General features: G+C 30.6%; 1 protein-coding gene across 2 annotated transcripts in view; it reads right to left on the reverse strand.

Moving 5' to 3' along the window:
- Positions 1–25255, reverse strand: part of FHL2_2 (Four and a half LIM domains protein 2) — a 60583-nt gene that overhangs the window by 29700 nt on the left and 5628 nt on the right. The window contains exon 2 of one of the 2 annotated variants that reach the window (XM_051211456.1): positions 14413–14461. The exons of the other annotated variant lie outside the window; for it this stretch is intronic. The gene's annotated coding sequence lies outside the window, so the exon portion shown is untranslated. The remainder of the gene's footprint in view (positions 1–14412; positions 14462–25255) is intronic. 2 annotated transcript variants of the gene reach the window in all.

The following is a 25255-nucleotide window of genomic DNA, read 5'->3' on the forward strand; positions in this document are numbered from 1 at the left end:
CATAGATTGGACTGTTTAACACACTTTCAATGTACATAAACAAACATTTCTAAAGAAGATGAAAATTTGTACTTTACTTGTTGGTAGCCAATATTTATACGATGTTTACTGGTTGTTGTTTGTGTAAATTTTAAACACAGTTTACACATGATTAAGGGTTGAAATATATGTAATAATAAGTGATAACAACAATAATAATATCGTCCTAAAAGAAACTTCCGTATAGAAGACTAAATAAAACTGATTTAGATGAGTAAATATATGAAGAGGAGCAATAAAATCTGGTGCAAAACTGGTCACAGTTTTCTATCATCGAATATGAGAAATGTAGTGGATGTATGAAAATTTCACATTACTCTACTGTGCCATAAGTTAGACAACATGAAATTGAAACTAAGATTGTAAATTCACTTAATATTGTGATTTGCAATTAAGGGTGGGTGAACAGATACCAAAATGGTTGCAGAAACAAATGGATTCCAATGGTCAAATAAGATCACATGATAAACAGACATCATCCTCCATTGCGAAACATTTGATTGAGACGGGTCATAAGGTCGACGTCAATTCAGTATTTGTAGAGTTATACAAAAGCCTTCAAGGACATATACTAAGGTTTATTGAAGCCTTGGCTACACGGAAATTGAAACCCCTTTTATGTGTTCAAAAACAATTTGTCCTTACACTTAACCTACCCTGGTAATACTGATTTATTATCCAGAGTGGTAATCACATTTGTTTTTGTGTATTTTAATATTTTTCCTTTGTTATGACTTACCCTTAACCTGTCTAGTTGACCTTTTAATTTTCATATACAAATGTTCTTGAGATGGTGGAGAAGATTTGTAGCTCAGGTGGATGATTTTGGTGGTGTTTTGTTCTCTGAGCTGGATGGTTTGGTCGTGGAGCTTTCATCGTTCTTCTGAACGACATCATCAGCACAAACTTCAGATAGAAGTGAAGTGTTCGAATTTCTCCATATGTGTTTCACAGCTTGTTCTGTGCACCTCGATGTTGATTGGTTCTTGTTGACCTTAAATTTATCATTGTTTACTTCTTTGTTTTGGTTGTGTCTCCCATTGGTTTGATTTTTGTTCCTATATTTATGCATGATTTTCCTGATTGGTTGATAAATTGGATTGATTTCAATATGTTTGTTGATTGCTGATTGACCTGAGTGCCAAGCTTCCACGTGTAACTACGGACATTCATTCGATTGGGATAATGTAGAAATCTTAGACAGAGGAAACTCCAAAAACACCAGAGAATTTTTAGAAGCTTGGCACTCAGGTCAATCAGCAATCAACAAACATATTGAAATCAATCCAATTTATCAACCAATCAGGAAAATCATGCATAAATATAGGAACAAAAATCAAACCAATGGGAGACACAACCAAAACAAAGAAGTAAACAATGATAAATTTAAGGTCAACAAGAACCAATCAACATCGAGGTGCACAGAACAAGCTGTGAAACACATATGGAGAAATCCGAACACTTCACTTCTATCTGAAGTTTGTGCTGATGATGTCGTTCAGAAGAACGATGAAAGCTCCACGACCAAACCATCCAGCTCAGAGAACAAAACACCACCAAAAACAAATGTTCTTAGTAAGTATGTGTGTGATCAGATTGTTCGAAATGTATTGCGCAAATATATCACATAATTCTGATAAACTTCGTCTTCTCATTGCATTATCGAAATTTATCAAAGGGACTAATTGTTTTAATATTGTTTACTTGAATCTTGCCATTGATGTTTAGGACTGCACCTGATCGGTCTCTTATTGGCATATGTGCATACTATGCGTAATGCCTCTATATTGCCTTAATTCACAAGCATTCTAAGTAAAGAAGGACTCAGTAGCTAAGTGAATAACGCGATGGCGTTTAAAGCGAACGGTATTGTGTTCGAGTCCCAGGGTGAACATCAACTCTGAGGTGCAGGTATATCCTGGATTCCGCTGTTAGCCATTATCCATCTTTTTTATAAGACTGCAAACACTGTTCAGAAAGACATAATACACCCAAGCTTATCGTCACTAAGAAAGCGAAATCTTTAGTTCCACAAAGGATTTAACATCTCATCATTCGTTATGTCACAAACCGTTGCTTTTACTGGTTCACGTATCTTTACATGGATAAATATCTACACATATACCGAGAAGATTAACCGAGACATGGGATGAAGGCTGGTAGATTTTCCGAAGAGGTTCTGATCACACAGTCAAAATCTCAGACGCAGATAACTACATTCTTCTATAACCTTATATATGATTAAAACAGATCATAAGTATAGCCTTGAAAAAGAAAGATTTTGAATCTTTGTACAGAAACTATCACCTGAGTATTCTTAGTTTTCTTGAAATCCTAACCACAGGAAAATTTCAAGGCAGATGTCAAACGATTGATGAAATAATACAAGTGTTATATCTTGTTCAATGAGATTTAATACTCATTTCCCGGTTATTTTGACCTGGATTTTTATGATTCATCATCACGAATGCAGAACGGATGTCATTATTAATTTGCAAATACTGTGATTTATGGTTAAAGAAAGTTCACACCAACAACTGATGGCAGTTTCGACAATGCAATGAGAAGACGAAGGTTATCAGAATTATGTGATACATTTGCACAATACAACTTGCCTGTTAAGACATCTAACGAATTGTTGAGATCAACGGACAATGAATATGCGTACAATCCTAGTTTATCTCCATCCCCAGATTGGTGTAAAATCCATTTACCTAGTGCAAAACAGCTTTTCAATGGCTCAGGAATTTCAAACTAAAGAAGATTTCTTTACGACAAGTCTACACTTAATATTAGAACTAGTCACTACATCACTATACTAAATAATACTAGTGAAACAAATAATTCAATCGAATTGTTTATTTAAAGGAAAAGCTGTCAACAAAATGTTGTACTGCCAATATTAATTACGTATCCTTAACCATTGACAAATATATATATATATATATATATATATATATATATATATATATATATATATATATATATATATATATATATATATAGCTTAACTATAATGACAATTCAACTGTGATAAGAATAAATCTGCAAGAATTTCAATCGATCGACGTTTAAAAAATGAAGATTTTATAATTAAACATTTCAAGTTAATTTATAGATCTCATAAGATATCATTGATAGCATTAAATGACGATTACTTATCATCCATTAGAAATGTGGACATTTGTTGCGGCAAACAAAAGATAGTTTGACTGTGCTAATAATGTGACTGATCATTTGAACTGATTATAATTGAGGGCTGACGTCATTCTCAACATTTTCAATATCCAATAAGTATATTTTATCCAGCGTTTTATTCGTTTTTCCGTTGATTTAATAATATGTTGTATATTAGAATGTGGTTCTTATTAGAGATTTTATGTCAGATCCTAACTTTCATTGTTTTTATGCTTTACATACGGCTTATTAGACGGTGGCACAGTGATACGTTCATAACAAACAGTTGCGAATAACTCCAGATACTTAAAATTTACGGTGAAAATTACACTATAATATAGCAGCACTCAGCGGCTAAATAAACGGAACCAGATAAAGTACTTGATGTAATACTGTCACTGAACAATGACAATGCTGCAGATAGCTTCAGCCTGACCGAGTGATAACTACTTACAAACCCGAATAATTTACTCAATGTCCCAGTAAACGAAAAACTTGCCGGGAAAATATCAGTTATTTAGTATAAAAAATTACGTACTTATGTAAAGAACAAGCATGATTAAAGTTGATTTAACTCGTTAACGTATGTTAGATATTAGTCTCATAGGTCATTTACAAATTTGTAAAAGTAAGACTTTATTATCAGGCTCATCTGTTGCCCACTTTATCACTATACAATAGTCTTAAGGTATTTTTATCACCAAGGGACCTAACGATCCTGAATTTAATCCCTTGTAGGAGTGTATGTGTACATTGTTGAAAAGACTGAAACTAGAATAGAACAGTTACTTAACACCACTCATGAAGTTTTAAATAATTTTCTAATAAGAGTATCAAAACGAAAAAGAGATGTGTATCTATGGATTTTACTGATAACATTAAACGAAGACATTTAATTTGGTTGCTGAATATATATCGACAGATTAGTCTAATTTACTTTTGATTTAATACTGGGGATACACAAAATAAGTTTTCACCTTTCTTAATAACTATCAAAAAAGTTTATACCAATTACAATACACTATAGTGCTGAATCTAACATAGTTTAATAATTGCATAATCAAAGTCTTAGATAAGTGGTTCTGTGAAAGTTTTATTAAACAAGAAAGCTAATCTAATGGCTAAGCGATATAAACTGAGCAACCAGTGAGAAAGGATAAGCACTATGGATCTATTTTGTTCTGTTTTTAAACTCCTGAGTGATATACGCCTGCGCTTATAATATTATATCGGAATACAATGTCTGATGTTCTCTTAGTTTTATCAGTTTGTGATTTACTGGAACGCTCATGGTAAGTAGTCATTAAATCACTAAATCGATTCCGAGTTGATAGTTTTTCATTAAACTTTTATTGCTTTGTTTAACAAATTTAGGTTACTTGTTTGCTATGTCTTTTGATAACTATTCAACGTCGAAGTAGTATAAACTGTTATCATTTGTTTGAGACGATCATTAGTTCTTTTACATGAATATTTATCACCGTTTAGTGACATAGTATCACTATGAATTCAATTAACCAACACATCTTGCTGAAGAATCCCAGTTAGTCTGAAACCCAAGTCCAAGATTTCCTGTCGACTATCTCTAATCAACTAACATCGGGGTCTAGAATTGTACCATGTTAACAACCAACCTGAATTATCAATATACGTATTCTCAATCATAATGGAAAAAATAAAACCATCATCTGTGTCAAAATCAGGCTAAATTAGTTTCACAAAGCCACACCTATAGTATTGACTACGAGTAAAGAAAATGTTATTTTCCACTATTCGATTACATAAACTAACCGATTTTTGGGAGTGGAACATGTCACATCTGTTATACACCAATAAGACTTTTACATGGCAATACCGTTAAATACATAGAGAATATTAAGAAAATCGCTAGAAATAATGATGAAACAACCATGTATAACTAGTGGAATTTCAACAGCTTATTGATAAAATCAATATAGGGTCAGTCCGTGTTGTGAACTAGAAAACCACAATACTCTTTTTAAAATGTCCAGAAAATAAAAGTAATTTTAGTTTTGATTAATTGACACTTTAGAATTAAATTAGACAAAATTTCGTCTTTACCTACAGAAAATGTGCATTGACCATATATAATCTGTTGTTGAAATGTAACCTAGTTGACTGTAACATCTAAAGAATATTTTCAATGTTAAAATTAACATGTGATTCAATAGGTATGACATTTTAAGCGTCATATATATCCTGTAACTGTATTTTTGGCTTTATTTAAACTACGTTTTATCCACTTGATTATTATAAAAATATCTGTTTGTAAGTAACGTATTTAATTTATAACGAATTTGCAAAACATCTATTATGATGTAATACTTTTAAACATCTACTGAAATAAAAGTTCTTTAGTGTACAGGTTTTTTTATTCTTAAATTTTCAAAGATTGCATTACGGGTCATTAAAAACTAGGAAATACTTGATAGCCGTTTCATCTTGGTGTGGGACTCCACAGTGGTGTACATTTACTATCCCGCCAGGGATCGAACCCAAGACCCTCAATTTCGCGGTGACAGCTTAACATCCAGATCACCAAGCCAGCACTCAGTGCTTCCTGATTTTCAATGGTTGTCTAAGATCAGTCCGTGATTTAAATAGTGAAAATGTCCTCTTCGTTTAAAAAAAATCTTTATCACTTTTCATATTCGTGATCTAAATATTAAGAAGAGGAAGTTTTATGGAAGTAATTGAGTCATAAAGGTTAAATAATTGATTTCTGATGCAAACCAATGAGTTTTAGGTTTTCGATTACAACAATACCAGCAAATGAGCAGACACAAATACTTATCTTCTAACTTAATTATGTTCTCAAGAAAAAAAATAGTTGCACAGTGTTAATTAATGTGAATTAGAATGAAATTAGTTTTGGAAAGTGACGTCAGTATGAGAATTATTCATAACAAGTGAATAGTAGTGTTATTCTAGTTTACAACTCCATATAAGTAGGCATAAATTACCGCAGTAGTGTTCAGTGTAAGGCCTTCAGGTGTTATAAAGACCATGATATCATCTACAATATGTGCTGGAATTAAATGATTTACATTTTAAATTTATTAATACTCAATATAGTATAATCACCCGTCAATATCATTCTGAACTACTCGACTGAACAGGTCATGACCTTCAATAAGAAGTTTCTAAGTAGTCGGTTCCAAAGAGGGTTATGAATAAATATCAGATCTTTAATGTATGAAATGGCTTTATGGAGATTTTTGTTTATGTTAAAGATTTCAGTTAATGAAATTTGTTAATCGAATTAGGAGGTATTTTAACTATACAAATTTAATATTATATTGAATACGGAAAAACATTTTTATTGTACATTCGTAATATCTAAAATGTCATTTCACCTGACGATGTGTACGTATAAACTAATACTAATTAATTATATATGTTTACATTTTGTATCACTAGTTTTCAGTTTATGGATTAAATTATAGGTGGGATTTGCCTTATTAGATGAGAATACACTATCATTGTAATTAATTATGATAAGATGAGAAAAAAAGTATCTTAGACATAATGCTAGATCTTGTGAAATCGAATTGGTGGGAAATCAATGCATGTATAGCATTGATGGTATTGAGTGATAACTTGTCTTATGTTAATAAAACTAACATAACTCAAAGGTATTCTGTTATAGACCAATTCTACATAGATTCGTTTAAAATGACATATCGTTTCATGCAACTAGTTCTCTTTATGAATTTAAATAAAGCCAGAACGAATATTGATGCAGAATAATATGAATTCATTATGTTTTCACGGTTTCTCATCAGCTGCTTATAGCCAAATATGTATTAGAATTTTACATTAAGGTAAGATGTAGTGTGGAGCAGTTGACATAAGTGAATGTAAAGAATTGGAGTCAAAAAACATTAGGGATGGGTGATGTGATCTGATATGATGGAAAGAAAAGTCAGTTTTCGACTGATTTACTCATTATGAGTTTTGTTCAAGATTACTTCCGTTTTGATTCGATGTAATATTTGTTTTCTTTTCTCGTATGATATTATCTTCTGTATAATATACGATATTCTTGTATTCCATTGACATGAACTATAATCAGTCTGTGATTTGTTATAACTCTAAGTATTTTTCATATGTTTGATTTCATCCTAATTATTAATCAAAGTCTGTGTACAATCAATATATAAATGAGTGTATTTTCTACTAGAGTCGTCGTGTTTTGGGGTTAATAAATCACCACTTATACCAGTCTTTGTGTTCTTACTTTCGCATCGTGGGAATCGCAGAGGTCCGAGCATAAGTGATAAGCGTTTCCGACATAACAATCAGCGACGACCAGATACAAAAAGTAGCATTAAAAGAGCCAGGACAATAAGCATTCAAACGACAAATTATAACATGATCGTTGAGTGAAGTTCAGACACATTGTTTTAAACTAACTTACTGTGAAATGAAACTCTCTTCATACTGCTTAACAGTGTACACAAGTTTTTCCTGCAATTATGATTCAAAATAAATCAAATTGACTCAATTTGACACTAGAGTAAGGTTAGTTTGTGAAGTTAGTTACATATGATCAACTAGAATGATGTTGAAAATCTAAAACTAACGTTTTCGTTGTAATCTTAGCTGATTAATAGGAACGAAGTACAGTCGTAAAAAGTTGCTTCTTAAAACCAGTTAAAAGATATTCATTATACACTGATTTGGTGAATAAAAGGTATCAATCATTCCAATTGAACGAACTTATCATCATTCATCTGTAAATTACACTAAATGATTACTTAGTCGTAACCACTTTTATATTGTCTGATACTTAATATTGACCAAATTTTGTCGATTAAATTGTACTGTCGTTGATGAACGACTGGACCTCGCATCACAATGAGGTTTCTGTAACTTATTAATTTTTGTGTGAGTTGATATTTGTTAAAAGGGTATATCTAAAATCTTTAAGGGACGGATGCTCTCCGTGGTATTTACACTTAGTGTTCAATATGTTATTATTAAGAAATTTGGGCTCAGGCTTATCTTCCATAAGACTGAGATATTCTCGCCTAGTGGTAACCAACTCCAGGTTGTCTAGGCTCTACTGATGATCAAGTCCCACCAATCAAGTCACAATATGACCGTCAGTGTGAATGACTGGACATCATGTGTACTATTTTTTGCTGTTAGATAGTTGGGAGAGGTCGACAAAACACCCTGTCCCTAGATTTCAGGCTAGTTGACACTCATCAGGAAGCCATATAGACAAATCTTGGTGAACCTAATGCGGTCTCTGAAAACCATAACGTTGTCCCAGATCACATGACATAATGGGGTTTTTAAACCAATTTAAGCATTAAGGTGACCGCTCGGAAACAAAACAATAGTATCTTCATTTTTTGAAGTTTATTTTATTTGAATCTGAGAGGAGCTAATAATGACAGTGGCAAGAAGTACTTCAACCAACGAATATCGTTTAATGAAAAGACAGTGGGCCACTGTTTTTGTTAACACTATAATATTTTAGGTTCATAAAAACATCTGTATCAATGCAGAAGTCTACAAGTGCCGACCCAGTGAACTTACTAAATACTGTATATAATGTGAAATTATACAAAATATTATGTCCAAACAATTTTACTATAGGTATGTAATTTGTGTATAAATCTTAATAAACTTGATCAGGATCTCCTTACTTGTGTACTGTCATCTTTTTATTATGTATTATCTGTTTTGATTGACACACTTGACAACAAATACTTAAAACTCTTTGCATATATGTCTTAAAGTAGACTGTTTTTTTCACGCAAATATCTTTGACTAAGCCGACCGGCGATTTTGAAATTTCCTTTAAAAGTTCAACAGTTGGGAAATAATTTAGCTCCCTTATCTCATTAAAATTTATTTTAGCAATCATACTAATACTAATTATATGCTCATTGGTGACTTTATTTAGGTTTGATTGCTTAAAGCTCTTATGAGATGTGATGATCCCTGATAGTGGCAATAATACAGTAGTTCACTGATTAATTTAGCTGAAGATTGTTATACTGTGAATTATTGGTGTATGATTTATGTTATGAATGGTATATTCTACTCTGTAAGTTCCAGTTTCTGACATGTATGTGAGTTTATGGACGTGCTACTAACAAACATTGCCAAACTTACAAATAAAGTAACTATCCTATCCGTCAACAAATGTGAGCTATCGATCAGAATTATTTCATCTCATTGAAATCATGAACCAACCAATGTTAGGCTACCATTGAAAACCTGGGAGCGCTGGACAGGCTTTCAATGGTAGTCTAACACTGATCGGTTCATGATTCTAACGATACTCAATCTCCAATACTTACAATTATTTTATTGTTAAATCTTTGCCTCAATCGAATAAAATGAGTGGGTTTTAATTTAAACAAGCAAGCAAATAACATAATTCATCCGTGTTACCTACATTTATTGATTGCGGTAAATTTGACTTGCCAGACAATATATATATGTGGGGAAATGGAGAAAAATATAGACACAATAACTGACAGTTTTTGTATATGTGTGTACACTTACACTAATACAGTTCGAATGAGAAGCTAGTGGGGAATAAATGAAAATATTTAACATTTATACAATCGGAAACATAAAGTCAGTAAAGTCTGATTGATGAGTTTTAGTTCTATTTTGATTTGCACAAATACGATAAAACAGCCTTTTAGACAATTAAAACAATTAATAATTCCACTGGTGTTTATTAAATAATAACTGAATAATTTAGTTCTAGATATTAAGAAATATTGAATCTTGATCTGAAGGTCATATTTGTGTGCAGGAAATGTTTTTCCAGCTATTCATTACTTTATTTTGGCGCCAGTCATTATTAGATTGTTTAATAACGATGAGAAAGGAAGCGATAAATTTTGTGTGTGTTAAACATTCAAAAATGAATGACGCAAATCAATGACTTTGTCACTCTTGATGTTTTTTGATAAGAATCCGTAAGGTGTGTTTGAAAATATAGGAAAATCAAGGATGTCGCTGGGGTATGGACTCCTGATGTTGTTAAGTTTTACTTAACATTCAGCCGTTAAATCTGTAACTGACCCTATGGATTATTGACTTATTAGTCACTAAATAATCACTTCCTATTTTATTCCATAGACTTTTAGTTTTCAGATTTATGAAACACGGTCATATTGCTTACTTACGTAAAAAACTGTAGAAGTGAATTTAGTTTAGCAAAGTATAATATTTTCTGGTATTTGTTTAATCAGGTAATAGATACAACAGACTATCGTACCAAATTACTTAATGAATTGATCATACTCAATTTATAGACCCATCAGTTTTGCGCAATACACTGAAGTCTACCGTAAACAAGTTGTACACTTAATTGAGATCATGAACCAATTAATGCTAGACCACTATCGGAAACCTGGAAATACTAGACGGCCGTCCGGTCCTAGTATATGACACCTCATCACTGCCCATCTATAATTTCACCCGGTGGACTCGAACCTAGGACCCTCGATCTCACGCAAATTCTTAAACTCTAGACCACTGAATCGGGATCCGAAGGTGCTATTGTCTAACTTCAATCATCCCACGATGTTGCATGACCATCTCCCATTGTCTTTGGTGGGTAACTGCCCCACAACCAACACGGTTGAACTCCACTGGTCACGGCTTCTTACTAGAACTCCGGAAATTTTCTGTCGACGCTAGTCACTAGTGAGTACATGATAATTATCGATATAGGGTTGTGGAAATTATTGAGTTTCACTGAAATCGTGAGTTAATCAATGTCAGACCACCACTGTAAGCCTGGAAGCACTGGTCATCCAATTCCATTCAGGTTTTCAATGGTGATCTAACATTGATTGGTTCATGGTCTCAATAAAGGCTCAACAATCTCCACAACCCTATATTGATATACGTTTAACACTTGATCATCCCTTCGTTTACATACTCACCGTTGTAAAACGATTCTTTTCGCTGATAATGTACAGTTCATTATGAAAAAAATTTACATAAACTTGAAAAATGCATAACTTAAGTTTTTGTTAACTAATTCCTAAAATGAAAATTTTATTTAACAAATCCAGAGTAACTAACTTATTGGATTTAAAGTTGCTTTAAAACAGTTTATTGAATTTTAACACCGGCTCTGAGTCACAGATTGTGTCCAGTTGCCAGTAGGATAGAAAGCATCAAGTCAGTAATTGAAAGGCGAACGCATTACCTTTTATGTCATCAATCTATCATACAGTTTTACTTAATTTGGTAAGATGATCTAGTAGACCGTTAATAGACGTCATATAAAACTTGTTGAACAAGTTCGAGTGAATGAACTTGCATTTAATAATTGGGTTCAAATCTATTGATTGAATTCGACTGACCAATTTTTAGATGTTACCATAGTTTAACTTTAAAGCTGATATCTTGTAAATAAATTAATGGATAGGATACATCTCGAAAAGCTCATTGAGCTGAAAAAATTATGACATGTTAAGCCAATCAGAAGTCGAGCAAACGATAAGTACACATGACTATCCAAGAAGAAATGAGCCACAGGCCATTGTTGACTTGATCTTCTAGAGGATATATATATATGCATACATACCAATTCGGTCTAGTCAATAAACTTTCTTTCTCACTGGAGTAGCCATTTGGGCTCGCGTATAGGGAAAGTGAGAAGCAGAGCAAGTCCTCGAATGCTGTACGACATTTCCAAAATACGATGAGACGGCTTTCGGAACGCCCTTCACGCGAAATACTGCAAGCTGCAGATTTTTTTAGTATTAGGTGAATATTCATAATAATTACTGTAAAATACTTCATTTACGTCAATAAAATAGGCACTAATAAAATTAAAATTGAATAATCCAAACATCTAATTTATCCTGTGTTTAATCCTAAGATAAATATTCAGTTTACATTTACTACTAACTGTTAATAGTTCTTTAAATAAGTTACCTTTTGAAAGCAAAGATAGTAGTCATCTGATGTTTCGATATGAACTTTATTGTTAAAAGGATATAGCATTACTGTTTATCGGAACGATTGTTTTTTAGTTAATGAATGGTAGGCAAATAGAAACAAGAAAATAGTTTAAACAACAAACTGGTTTTATCTAGATAACCATTAGTAATCAGAGAACACTATTAGATAACTGTTCCGCAATAATTTATGACTTTAAAATAGTCAGCCTCTATAGCCTTCATTATAGAACGATTAAAAAACGTTTCCAAACAATACAATGAGAGTGTGATTTTCAAAGCGTTTAAACGGTATTCAATTATCAAAAGTTTTAATTTTAGTCAATTCATCCTATAAACTATTTTATAAGAATGGAACAATCCCGACGAATATCTCTTTATAAAAATGTAAAAGTAATATTAAAAATAAATATTTCACTTTCGCTGTCCTATATAATGAATGGAATTCATTTGTTTGCCGACTAGCAGTAATCTATCTCTGGTAGTCCACAATCATTTAGTAGATTAATCAGTATGTGACATATTTTTCCAGTTGTATATGGATTGTGTCACGTGAAATAAATACCATTGTTACTATTCTTTCATGTTATAAACAAATTCAATTAAAACTTCATATAAATTATAATAAAATAAGAAAAGTAAGTAAAAAACTCATTTTTCCCAATGGTTAATTAATATCCTTATTCCTTTTAAAATGAATAAAACGTTGCCATAACTACACATTGAGTGTTGTACATACTATACATGAAAAATTTAATAAAGCATATAAGTAGTTGTATGCAAACATAACAGTTGAAATAAAAATATACTTGACTTAGATTAATTAATGAACCGGTTTTCTCCCTCAGAATTAATCAGTAAAATTATTTGTTTCTACAATTCTGTAATTTATTTATGTACAGAATACTTATAAATAGTTATTCCAATTGATTAATTACTAATTTTGGTTTAGCAAAGATTAATAAAGAATGGATGAGACAATGAAGTCAGACGTTTATATTACTAAATGATTGTTTTACACAATCCAAAATAATGACAATTCATTTTTGTATTGGTTATTTGAATGTTTCTACTGATGTTTAGGACTGAAATTAATCAGTCTCTTATTGGCATATGTGCATCCTGTGCAGATTGCCTCGATATTGCCGTTAATTCACAGGTATTTTCAGGAAGAGATAGATGGTAGATAGCAGTGAAATTCAGAACGCGCTTCTCGACCTATTTGGGACTGATCAGCTGGGTGTACATACATCACGCATTTGATGTTCATTCTGGGACTCAAATCTATTGCCTTTAGCTTCAAACATCATCACTATATCCACTTAGCTACTGAGTCCAGATAGGTACTAGTTAGTGCAATGGGGAAAACTTTTAATTCATCTTTGTATTGGTAAAATAATGATATTTAATGTCAGACAATGTGATTAAATAGACTACATTTACGTGTCTGAGGTTACCCACAACGTTATCAATGTACACTAGGTGTGCATTTTCGGTCACTTTCCGTTTATTTAGTAAGCAAGTTCTGCAAATAACAATGTAATTTTCGTTAAGAACTTCATTCTAATTGTCTAGAGCTAGCTTGATCTGGTTAACGAAAAGATATAACTGTAGCGCATCCTAGCGTGGGAATAAAAAACACATATATGACTAAAGATATGGCGTGAAATCAAATCTCTAATCAAAATCACACTTGTGCAAAGCACCCATTCACTAAGTAAATAGGAAATTGAATAAAAGTACTCAATACGACACACTTATTATACATTTAATAAGGTTGAAGATAACCTAAGACTATGCACACATAAATGCTTATATATACCAATACTACTGTCAAATACTTAAAATTTGAATGCGAGATCATACGCTTCGATTACATGAAAAAAGACGAACTCTACTCTGAAATTGTACACCTGGTTTTCTTTAGAAACCGTCTGGTTTTTCAGTGGTTTTGCATTCTTTCTGTTGAGTAGTTTTGATTATGAAGCTTCGATTATCATTCTAAGCATTATTACAAGAACATTAACGTAAGGTTTGAGAATGTAAACTATTCGTGTAAAAAAAACACAACTTCACCATTAAATCATCCACTTCAAATACAAATCTTTACTAAGCAGAATACAAGATCGATTTTAATTCTTCATATTCCCTTCAAGAAAAATTGAATCGTGAAAATATAATAATTTACAGTAACAGAGAATACTAAACACATTAAACTCACTTCTAAGTATTCTGTAGTTTACAGTTTATTTATTGATATATCGTTCCGTCTAAATGAAAGGAAAGTTTATTTACACAGGGATAAATAAATAATAAAAATACTCGCAAAAATTAAATTTGATTCTCATTGTCTTATTTGAAAGTTTATAATACAATTAAAAAACCAATTAAACTAAGTAATTTTCCAACAAAAAATAGTGATGAATATCAGAAGGGATTTTTGTGGATAATATAGTAACTTTTTCAGTAGTTAAGATCATGAGTCAATTAAAGCTAGACCACAATGGAATGCTGAAAAAGTCACACAATAGGACGTAACGTCCATCCAGTGCTTCCAGGTTTTCCATAGTGATCTAGCTTCAATTGACTCATGATCTCAACTAATAAAAAGAAAAAAAAATGTTGAGCTAATTTCAAACATGAACTAAAATCTTTTTAAAGAACAAAAAATCATTGAAAAACAGTGAACGCATTTAGTATTCATTTCATGTTAGTTTAAAATTTGCACCTTGTAACAATAATGACCGTACAAAGTTTTAAACTGATGAAAAGTTCCTTTGTTTTTTTTCAGTCAATTTATTAAACTTAAAAAAAACATAGTAATTCAATGCTTCATCAATTGATAGTAATGTCTAATGAGTGTTACCTTTCAAATAAATAAAAAAAAAACATTATAGTTTACCGAAATGTTACTTTGAATAAAAAAGTTTTTTATTATTTAATTATTGGCCTTAAGTATAGGGAAATATCTAGGATATATAACAATTGGGAAATAAGATCAACTTTTCTAAAATTGATTTCATTGTTATAATTCACAAATTCAGTTTGCATAGAAACAATTTTGGTTATCTAGATGTGATTAAATATAGAAAGTACAGCAATTTATTTAACTGAAGAATTCGTTTCTATGGAATTATTTTAAAAGCAACACAATACTAGGTATATTTGACAAATTATTGATCAATGAATAACTGTGTTTCTCAATTTGGTGAGTTGTGATTTGAAATTTGTTTGGATAAGTTTTAAATGGAGTGAATAAATACTTTTCGTCGAAGGGGATTTATGAAATGAGAGAAATATTTAACTATAGCAATGAACAAATTAGACACACCATTTCCTAAAACAAAACCAAGCAAACTTTCAGTTTATGATAGACAGTACTGATGATATACTGAAACTAGTTTGAATAGGTTAGATTAAAGAAGATATTTTAATGCAGAAAATCATTTTTCAATATAATATCATCATCTTATATAATTTCGCGTGATAGATAAGTTACTACGACTGCTCAATTTAATGTATTGACTTTATCCTGTGGAGTCAAGTACTTAGGTCTTTTGTCAAAACTGCTTCTTCGTCATATTCGAAAGCGTTTACTAGTATGATTTATCAAGAGACAACATGTTCTTCATCATATAGTGGACACAAAGCGCTCAGTCCTTGATTCATCATCTGACAACAATTATAAAACATGGTTAAATTCTGCGAGGTATATGCTTAAAGCTACTTCATCCATCTACAATTAAAAATTCGAGTTATCGGTATAAAAGTAATTTGTTATATACCCCTATGATAATCATGACGTTGGTTTTAATTAGTTTATTTATTTTCATATTTCACTCCTACATTACCAAAAATACTTTCATTTTACTCAGAATTTTTCGATTACCATTGTTATTAACTGACTAAGTTTCATTTCATAATCATATGTTCGCTTTCCTTATTCTATACTAGTCTTATGTATTAAATTATATCTCGTATATTCTGACTATCAGAAGAACGTTCAATTCTGACCGGAAATATATTCTAATGAAATCCATCCCATAATACACAGCTATACAAATTATTCAATTAAATACAATTTCCTTCATTAAAACGTACGAATAATTTTTAATCTATAATACTGTTTTTTTTCATAATAACCAATCTGTCACCTCGACAACTCGTTCAACAATGATATTATTACAGAGTATCAGATAATAAAAATGTATGGACTATTTAATCAATAATCAGTTGCGTCATAAAGAATGTGAAGCTCAAAACTCATGGGTTTTAGGCTGGTTTCTATTAGTGTACATATATTATTGAGGTGCTCCAGACTAAAATATGATGGGTATCTAGTATTCCTCAGTTTTCAGTAATTCTCCACTTGACATTAATTTCTAATGAAATCAAAAATTTAAGATTTTATCGCTGCTAAAATGCGTATTCTGACTGAAATCAGTAGTGTCTCTCTTTAAACCCTCCAAATACATCCTACAATCAGCATTTAGGCAATTAGACAAATATGGATAAGCTCTTTTTTTCCTTATACATTTTTCTTTATCGTTTGGTAATTTATGTGCAGAAAAACATACTGACTAAATGGATTTACCAACAAATAGTCATTGAGATAGATGATAATATCATATCATCGGTAAATTGAACATCAAATATAAAAATGTAACTCAGTTGGGTGGTTGGTAAAAATTAATCCAATTTGAAGAGGATTTTATTTCAAGCAAAATTAGAAATCACAGAGCACTTTGAATTATTTTTATGTCACTTTTAGGTTGTTCAGTATTCTACATACTTGATGACCAGTTAGAACTGACTAAAGTTCAAATAATACCGAATAAATTTTGACTTCATATTAAAAAAACTAATAGCTCCAGGTTGGACCCATTAATGGTTGTTGGCAGGGACTATTGAGTATTTTCATACTATGGAAAAATGATTTATATGAATTGTTTGTTCGAATCTTCCCACTGATAATGAGGACTACAATTGATCAATCTCCTTTTGGTACATGTGCATCGTGTGTGGACTGCTTCGATATCGCTTGTAAATTACAAGTATTTTCAAGCACAAAGGTGGTGGATGGACACGAAATTCAGGACATCAGTTTCGTCCTACTTGAGATTCACCGAGTGGATATACTTGGATCCAAGATTTGATATCCAATTCTAAGTGGATAATGCGATGGTGTTTGAAGCGAACAGCGCTGGGTCCGAAGCCCGGGTTGAACATAGACTCTGGGATGAAGTTATATCTAAGTGACGAGTTCCAAATGGAACGAGACACATGTCCTGGATTCCACTACTTACCGCTCTTCATCTCTGCTTAAGCAGACAAAGTAACTTTCTAATAGTACTCTTTAGTTTTCAATAATTTGTTCATAAAATAACGAGTTTTACTTTCAGTTAGTCCTACATTGATAAAACAGTGTTCTGTGTTTTTGAAGTTGCTTTTTCTTCGTACATTTGTCTTTTCCTTGGTCCCTCTGTATTGTTCATTTAACTTTATCCCCGTTCAACACAATATAATAGATAAAAATAAAAAGATAACAAACATAACACAACTCGAAATAGGGATTTTCTGCAAATATACTTATATACATATATACAAGTGGATTTTTTCGTTTTACTAGCAATTTCGTTGACAAAATAACTTTTCAATTTCATCCAAAAACAACATGCATCATGTGTGATTTGAAATCTTTGAATTGGCTCACTAATTGGACAGAAAGCTGTTTCATTTCATCTGTCAATAGTTATTTTTATATGCTGAATTTCAATCAATATTAAAAGAAAGATAGTTTATAAAGAGAAGCTAAATCTTATCACAATCTTGCTTTAAAATTAATGTCTACTAGTAAAAGTTTACGTCATACTTTAGACATCGTTAATAATCTGAATGAAGTTCAGCTTTCTAGGATCATATAAAAAGCAAAAGAATAGCAAACATTTCCTCACTGTCCGATAAATTTCATTCAATGAAAAGGTTTGCGTTCAAATAATTTTTCATGGAAAATTTACATCTTTTGTGTATATTAACTGGATGTTAGTAGCTGTGATTAGCACAGCAATAGACCTGTTTTATTTCTTCAGATTTAAACGCAAACTAATTTTAATAGTCGAGATCATGAGTCAATTGAAGCTAGACCACCATGGAAAACCTGGAACAACTGGACAACCGTTTTGTCCTATTGTGGGACTCCTCATTAGTGTTTAAATTTGAAATAAATAGAGAACAAAGTATTACCATTACGCATTTTGTTGGCTAAAACATTTTGATTCTTCATTATCGAGTCATTAGTTTAAATTCTTCTCTTATTTACTACAGACTAATACATTATAAATGTGATCTTAAGTTAAATACACGAATATTCACTTGGTAACTAATATTCAATAACCTTTCACATTACCAATGTGATACTTTGTAAAAGCAAGAATAAACACCGATAATCAGGTTTCCTTTTTTACAATTTATACGATACAAGAAATAATCATACGGTTACAGAATTTAGGATAGGTAGTGGCATATAGACTCATAGCATTTTAATTACCTTACTGAGACATGCACAACGAATGATAGTGTAACGTAACATACTGATACATTTTTTGTCTTATTTTACTGGTTGGATTATTATGTTTTTGCTAAAAGTACTAATAGTATTATACTTGAGTCTTATTCCATAATTTATATACTGTCCATAAGAATAGGGTAATAACTTATTAGCTCTCAGGCTTTATATTTTAATCACTTAGTAAAGCATTATGGATGTTACTGAGAAAATAATAAGACCTTAGTTGCTTTACAGTTTTAATTATCGTTAAGCTTATATACAGAAAATCTCTATAGAAACAATGCACTTATTTAGACTTTTATGACTCTTTAGATGTAATCTTAAATGTTAAGTTTCTGTAAGGAATAAATGGTTCTACAAGAGGAACTAACTCTACTGTACAATTTTTAAAGGTATTATTTGGAAGGCAAATTTATTCATTAAATAAAGAAAGGCAGCTGATATCAACCACTTATATCAAATCATAGAATCTGTTGTAGTAAACGTTAATAAATCTATTCATTTTATGCATTACTATGATCAAATTTCAGTAAAATAAATACTATGAATAGTTTAAGTTAAACGATTGAAAATGGCCTAATTAAAGTTTTACTGTTTGGTAATAATTGACAATGTTTAGAAGTGTGTAAAACAATTAATATATTGAATCCAGATATTATCAGTTACATACACATAACTGGATTCATTTTTTTCATTATTACTATTGAGAATAAAACCAGTTACTTATCATTATTCTATAATCAAACGATTTTCTATAACTGTCTTACATTCAAAAATATTTTTAGCCAATATTTAAGCCAATCATCTTGATTTTATTACTTACATAAACCAACGTAATTAAACTTTGTTGAGATATATATATATATACTTCCTGTGTTGAAATCACATTGATAATCATTACAGTATTAGAACATCAATGTTTAAATATCCTCAGAACAGGCGTTTTAAAATCCCTCAGCACTAAATACTATTAAAATGTAGTATATATGGAGATGATAATTATTTTTAATTTTTGAGAAGCGATAAGTTTAGCAAGCATAAGTGACAGAATTGTGCTTACTGATGGATTTATTCTAACTGGAATTTCAGCAATTCAGTAGTTTTGTTCCATGCTACGATTTAATAAACCAACAGTCAAAAATATAAAGTTTTAAAATCTACGTAAATCTATAATAAAAAGGGTTTTATTCCATATTTCATAATTTGAATAACTGGTAATATAGATGAACCTTCAAGTGTTTATTCACTGAGTTAAAATGCAACTTTCACAAGGTCTATTAAGGAATGACTAATTTATAAGCATTCAGATTACCCTATGATCACATCTATTCATTATTCAGTAGAGATATATAGTTCTTAGGTTTTATTTTTCCTAATGTGGTTTCTTCCTTTTTACTGCTTGTAATCATTTGATAGATATCCTAAAGTATTTAATATCTAGCAACATTATTATCCTTATGCAGTAGAATCATCAGATCCTGGTATTATGAACATTTTTCAGATATGAGATTATTTCGAAGAAATGATGAACAACAATCTATATCTTGGATGATAATGATTTTCAAACCAACGGCTTTATTCTACAACTTGTGGTTAACGGTTATTTAATTATATGATTCACACCGGAAATAAACTTATGGAATACTTAATGAACAATTATCAAATCAAGTAACTTCAAACTATTAACTATGAAACTTAATAGTGGTTTCTGCATACTCTCTTAAGTTTGATTGCATATTAAGTTTTAGAGACCCGGAAAAAGTTCATTGTCATAAGGAATAATCTGATCTATTTCCAGAGAAAATAGATAAAGAGTCACGTGTTTTATAATATAAAACATTGTTTGAAATCCATTTTAGTACCCTTGAAACAGAAGACATTATTCTGTTGGATAAAGACTGACAATTTGAATTAGTTCAACAATCAGCTGATAGAATTATCCAGAACTCATATGAACTAAAGGATACAATTTCTTGTTTTAATCAAACATTTTGACCTTTGCTGTTGGCACAATCCTTAAAGGTTAACACCAAAAACTATATGAATAGTTAAAGCTGGTAAACATTATAGATTTTTTATTAGTAGTCATTTGATCGTTAAGAAGTAATCATGGAATCACGTAAACAACTTTAAAATATTACTTTATGTAATATCAAAATATCCCAAAAAAATAGTTGATTCTTTACACAAAATCATTGTACAACAGATAATCTTTGTATTATTCCCCGGTTGTGAGAGATTGTTTTATAACAGTTGACAAAAATTTATAATAAGAAATTCAAATAAAAACAAGGCAACATCATCATATGTTTAATGGTGACAGGCTAAGGGTAATGACGTCAGTTACTATTCAGAGATCGATCAAAGTAACTTTAGCTATGGACTGGTAAATATGTTAACTGCGGAGCTGATAAATACACGTTTGAAATAGACATAATGGCACTAGAGTCAGTTTTACACTGTTGTACTGTACTGCTTAATTAAAATAAACCTCCGTTTTGCATTCTGTAGTGATAACTAGTTAAATATTTAACTACTGTTGACTTTTAGGGTAAAGTATTTTCAACCAATTTTAAAATGTCTTTACAAGCAGCGCATAACTTCAGTAGCTGTCTATTAATTTAATAACCTATCCCAATAGCAAAATAGTAGAAACAGAATCAATCTTCATTAATCAGTCAAGAGATAATCTTTGAAGGGATAGATGCCAAGTTTTAATTTGTAAAATTATAAAAACTGTGCTGGAATACATTTAAATTTTGTCGAACAACCTGAATTTAAAAAAAAGTAACACTTCTGTTAATCTCCATCTAGCACTATTTTTAAATTGACTACTGAATACAATGTTTATCTCATAATTTTAATCATTGTTATGTCTGAAAATAAACTTGACCAAAAACAAAACAACTCAAATTTCGTCGTACATTAAATATATATTTAGACTTGCAATTCCCTAAAGTTGTTTTCATGTCCTAAGAGCACGCTTAGATTCTAAAATCTGCCCAAATCACTTTTCACATGAATAACTTTTGATATAATAATGGTACTAATACACGTGTGTGTGTGTGTGTCAGTGGGTGATTTACTAATCTAAATTCTTTATGCATAACAGAAATTATCTAAATGAGAGAAAAAAACTGTATATAGTTAACATTAAAGGTGACATAAAATCAGACTCCCCTTGGATAAGTTTCTAAAAATAGAAATGTTTTGCTAGATTATTAAAAATATTTTGCTTCATTGAATTTCTGTTCTATCAAGTATGCATTTTGCACATAGATACACCTTCAAAAAAGTCAATATTAATTGAAATAGAGGAAAATGAATCGGCAGAAATAAAAATCACTGATTTCGTGAATAGAAAATAACTAAAACTGACAAACAATTCCATTATTATTCTCTTCCTCTTGTTTCCTCATTTTTCCTCTACTTGATTGAATCGACTCAACCTGTTCCACAAGTGCGCCACTATTAAAAAAGTCCATATGACATCGTTGAGTATTTGATAATATTTAGATACATATCTTAAAAATTATAAAAGGATTTTCATGTCTAAAAACTGTTTTCAACCAACTATTAGAACAAATAATAGTAATGAGGTGAACGAACAAAAGTACTTCCAGGTAACGAGCAGTTTTTATCTTCTCTACCCCGAAAAAATATTCAATCAAAACCCAGTCATACCTAAACAACATAATCCATCCATAAATATGTGGTCGTTTTTTATTCACTTTTATTCTAGTGTCATAAGAAGTTATTCTCGTGTTAAATAAAACAATATCAGAAAAATAAAGCATTTATTTTCCTTTATCAGTTTTTAAGACTGTAGACTATGCAGGTGGTCACTATATCAAAAACGGTCCAATACCTCTATTACATACTTATTTAATAGATGTGGGGTTTCTGATGATTGTCATTTATCAACAATAAATAGAAAGAAAGTGATTAGATATATAAGGAAAGCACAACATTAGCGTATTCAAGGTTATAAGGGCATAATAAATGCCCTTGGATTTTATTCACTGATTGTAAATTTTTTTAGTCGTTTTTCTTTATACAGGAAAAATTTCAACCAATCATGTGACAAACTACCTACCGTATGAAGTTTATTCATTTTTCAAACAAAAAGTTTTTTTTTAAAAAATAGTTTGATTTCAATTTGTGACTACACTCGGAAATATTAAATCAATTCTACTAGCACCAAGTATCAATTCTATTCATTTAAATAGAGTTACATAACGATCTAGTGTTTACTTTTATGAAGGTTATATGATAGATAAATAGATATATACATAGTGATAAGTATAGATTAAAGTATTTGAATAATGTTTGGATATTTCTTTTGAATTTTCATTTCTATGATAAACGTATTTCGACTATGTGGTAATTTAACTATTTGCTATCAAAACAAACACAATCATTTGTTTACTGAGTAATATGTTCTTATTGTCTACAATTTAATAAATATTTGTTTTATCTATTACAGAAACAAATATAGATATTTGTTTATTTATACTGTTTAATAAAACATATACCATAGATAAAAATAATTCGCATGATCAATTGCCAGTTGAAACTGAAATGCACATGATAGATTGTGTGCATTGTGAAGCAGTAGCTATCCAATAAAACTTGAGTTTTCAAATAACATTTGGTATAATACCCTTAAGTTCAAGGTAAAGTTTATTGATTAGTATGATTTCATTTCTCCGTACAGACATCATGGAAAACTAGTCGATCACATATTTTAGTTGATTATGAATAGAATAGAAATGAATATTACAAATATTTCCAAATTACATACATCAGGTAGTTGACAGTAACTGTCAAAGAGTCATTGAAGAGGATTTTTCCTTTTGTGTAGCGTTTATTTACAAGGTGTGAAAGAGTCCCTTCGTCCTATACTCTCTGCTCACAAAGTACAATATTCGATTATCTCAGGCTGTTTGATTTAGGTTTAAATTTTTAGCTACTTTTTCGAGACCAAAAGCTTAGTGTTTGAACTGTAGATTAGACATGGTTACAAACCTCTGAGGTGTCTTACATTGATACAAACCACCGGTTTAATGCTTCTTGCCTTTGAATGGTTTATCATTTGATAACCTGTTATGGAAAATAAACTAAACTGTTTAATAGTGTCTATCTATTGTTGTTTGAATATAGAATGGGAGAAATTTAAATTTACCTCCCGTACATATTCACGAACTTTTGTCAGTTATAGATGATGTCAATGAAATTTTCATATGAATGAAAAAAAACTAAATCACGTCCATTATTCTGTTTGCTATCGACATTTTTTGTGTTGTTGAGCGTAAACAGAGAAAAAGAAACAACTTAAGAAAAAAATTCGTAGTGTAGATTGAAAAGACAAAAATCAGTACGATTTAGTAAAGTGTTAGTTTGTTGGGAATTCCGGTTTCAGTTAAAATTAAGTAAAGTTATGAACTAATATTTAAAATAAAAAAAAAACCTGGCTAGGTGTTTCATTATCGTTCAGGATTCCTCTGATGTATATATACACTACCCTTCTCCCAGAAAGCTTTAGGCTTCATGAAGAGCACAATAACATTTGGAAAGTGAATAAGTATCATTCAGAATTCCACAAAACCACTTAATCTAACGTTTTGTTGATTCCTGCATGATGAATAAATCTTTAATGATCCTGGTTTAAAGTTGTAATCTATTAAGTCAAATAAGTCATAAGTAAAAGAATAAGTCACTGATTATATTAGGTGAGTATTGCAAGTCGTAGTTAAGAAACTTGAAAAGCCTTCGTTTGGTTTTGTGCACTGTCAAAAAGTCTTAAATAACGATGATATTAACGTTTTATCAAAACGTTTGAAGACTTGATAGAGAAAATAACAAACTAAGAAAGTGAAAAGTCAAACATTAGTAACATGAAAATTTATCAATTAACTCAGTTGTACACACTAATCATTATTACTATTATTATTGAAATTCAAATGTCCTATTATGTTGATCAATACAAAAAAATGTTCATAAAAGAAATCTTTGAAATGTTATTTTATCTAGTCTTAGTTTCTTTCACTTCACTACAGACAAATCAACTCACTGATACCCTAGATTTCCTTCAAGTTTTACAGTCAAAAATAAGTGAAAGAAAGTTTGAGCTTGTAAAATAATATTAGGATTCGCCAGATTTCAAGCATTATGTTAAGCATAAAAGTTGATATAGGTTAAGTGAAACTTCTTGAAAATATATTCTAACCATATAAGGTTATATACAGTTAATTGTAATAATTATTCACTTAATAATGTCATTTATGACTGGTAATGATGTATAATTAGTTCTCAACAAACCGTTTATTTAGATGTAAACATTCCAAATATTTACAAATCTCATGACCGATAAACTATGGCGTCGACAAGTTTTCTGAAGTAAATAATAACATCAAAAATAACAAATTAAAACTAACGACGTAATAGGTATTATATATATATAAACGGATCAAATATATTCAAGAAGAAATAAAAT

Source organism: Schistosoma haematobium, chromosome ZW (assembly GCF_000699445.3).
Source record: "Schistosoma haematobium chromosome ZW, whole genome shotgun sequence".
Classification (NCBI taxonomy): domain Eukaryota; kingdom Metazoa; phylum Platyhelminthes; class Trematoda; order Strigeidida; family Schistosomatidae; genus Schistosoma; species Schistosoma haematobium.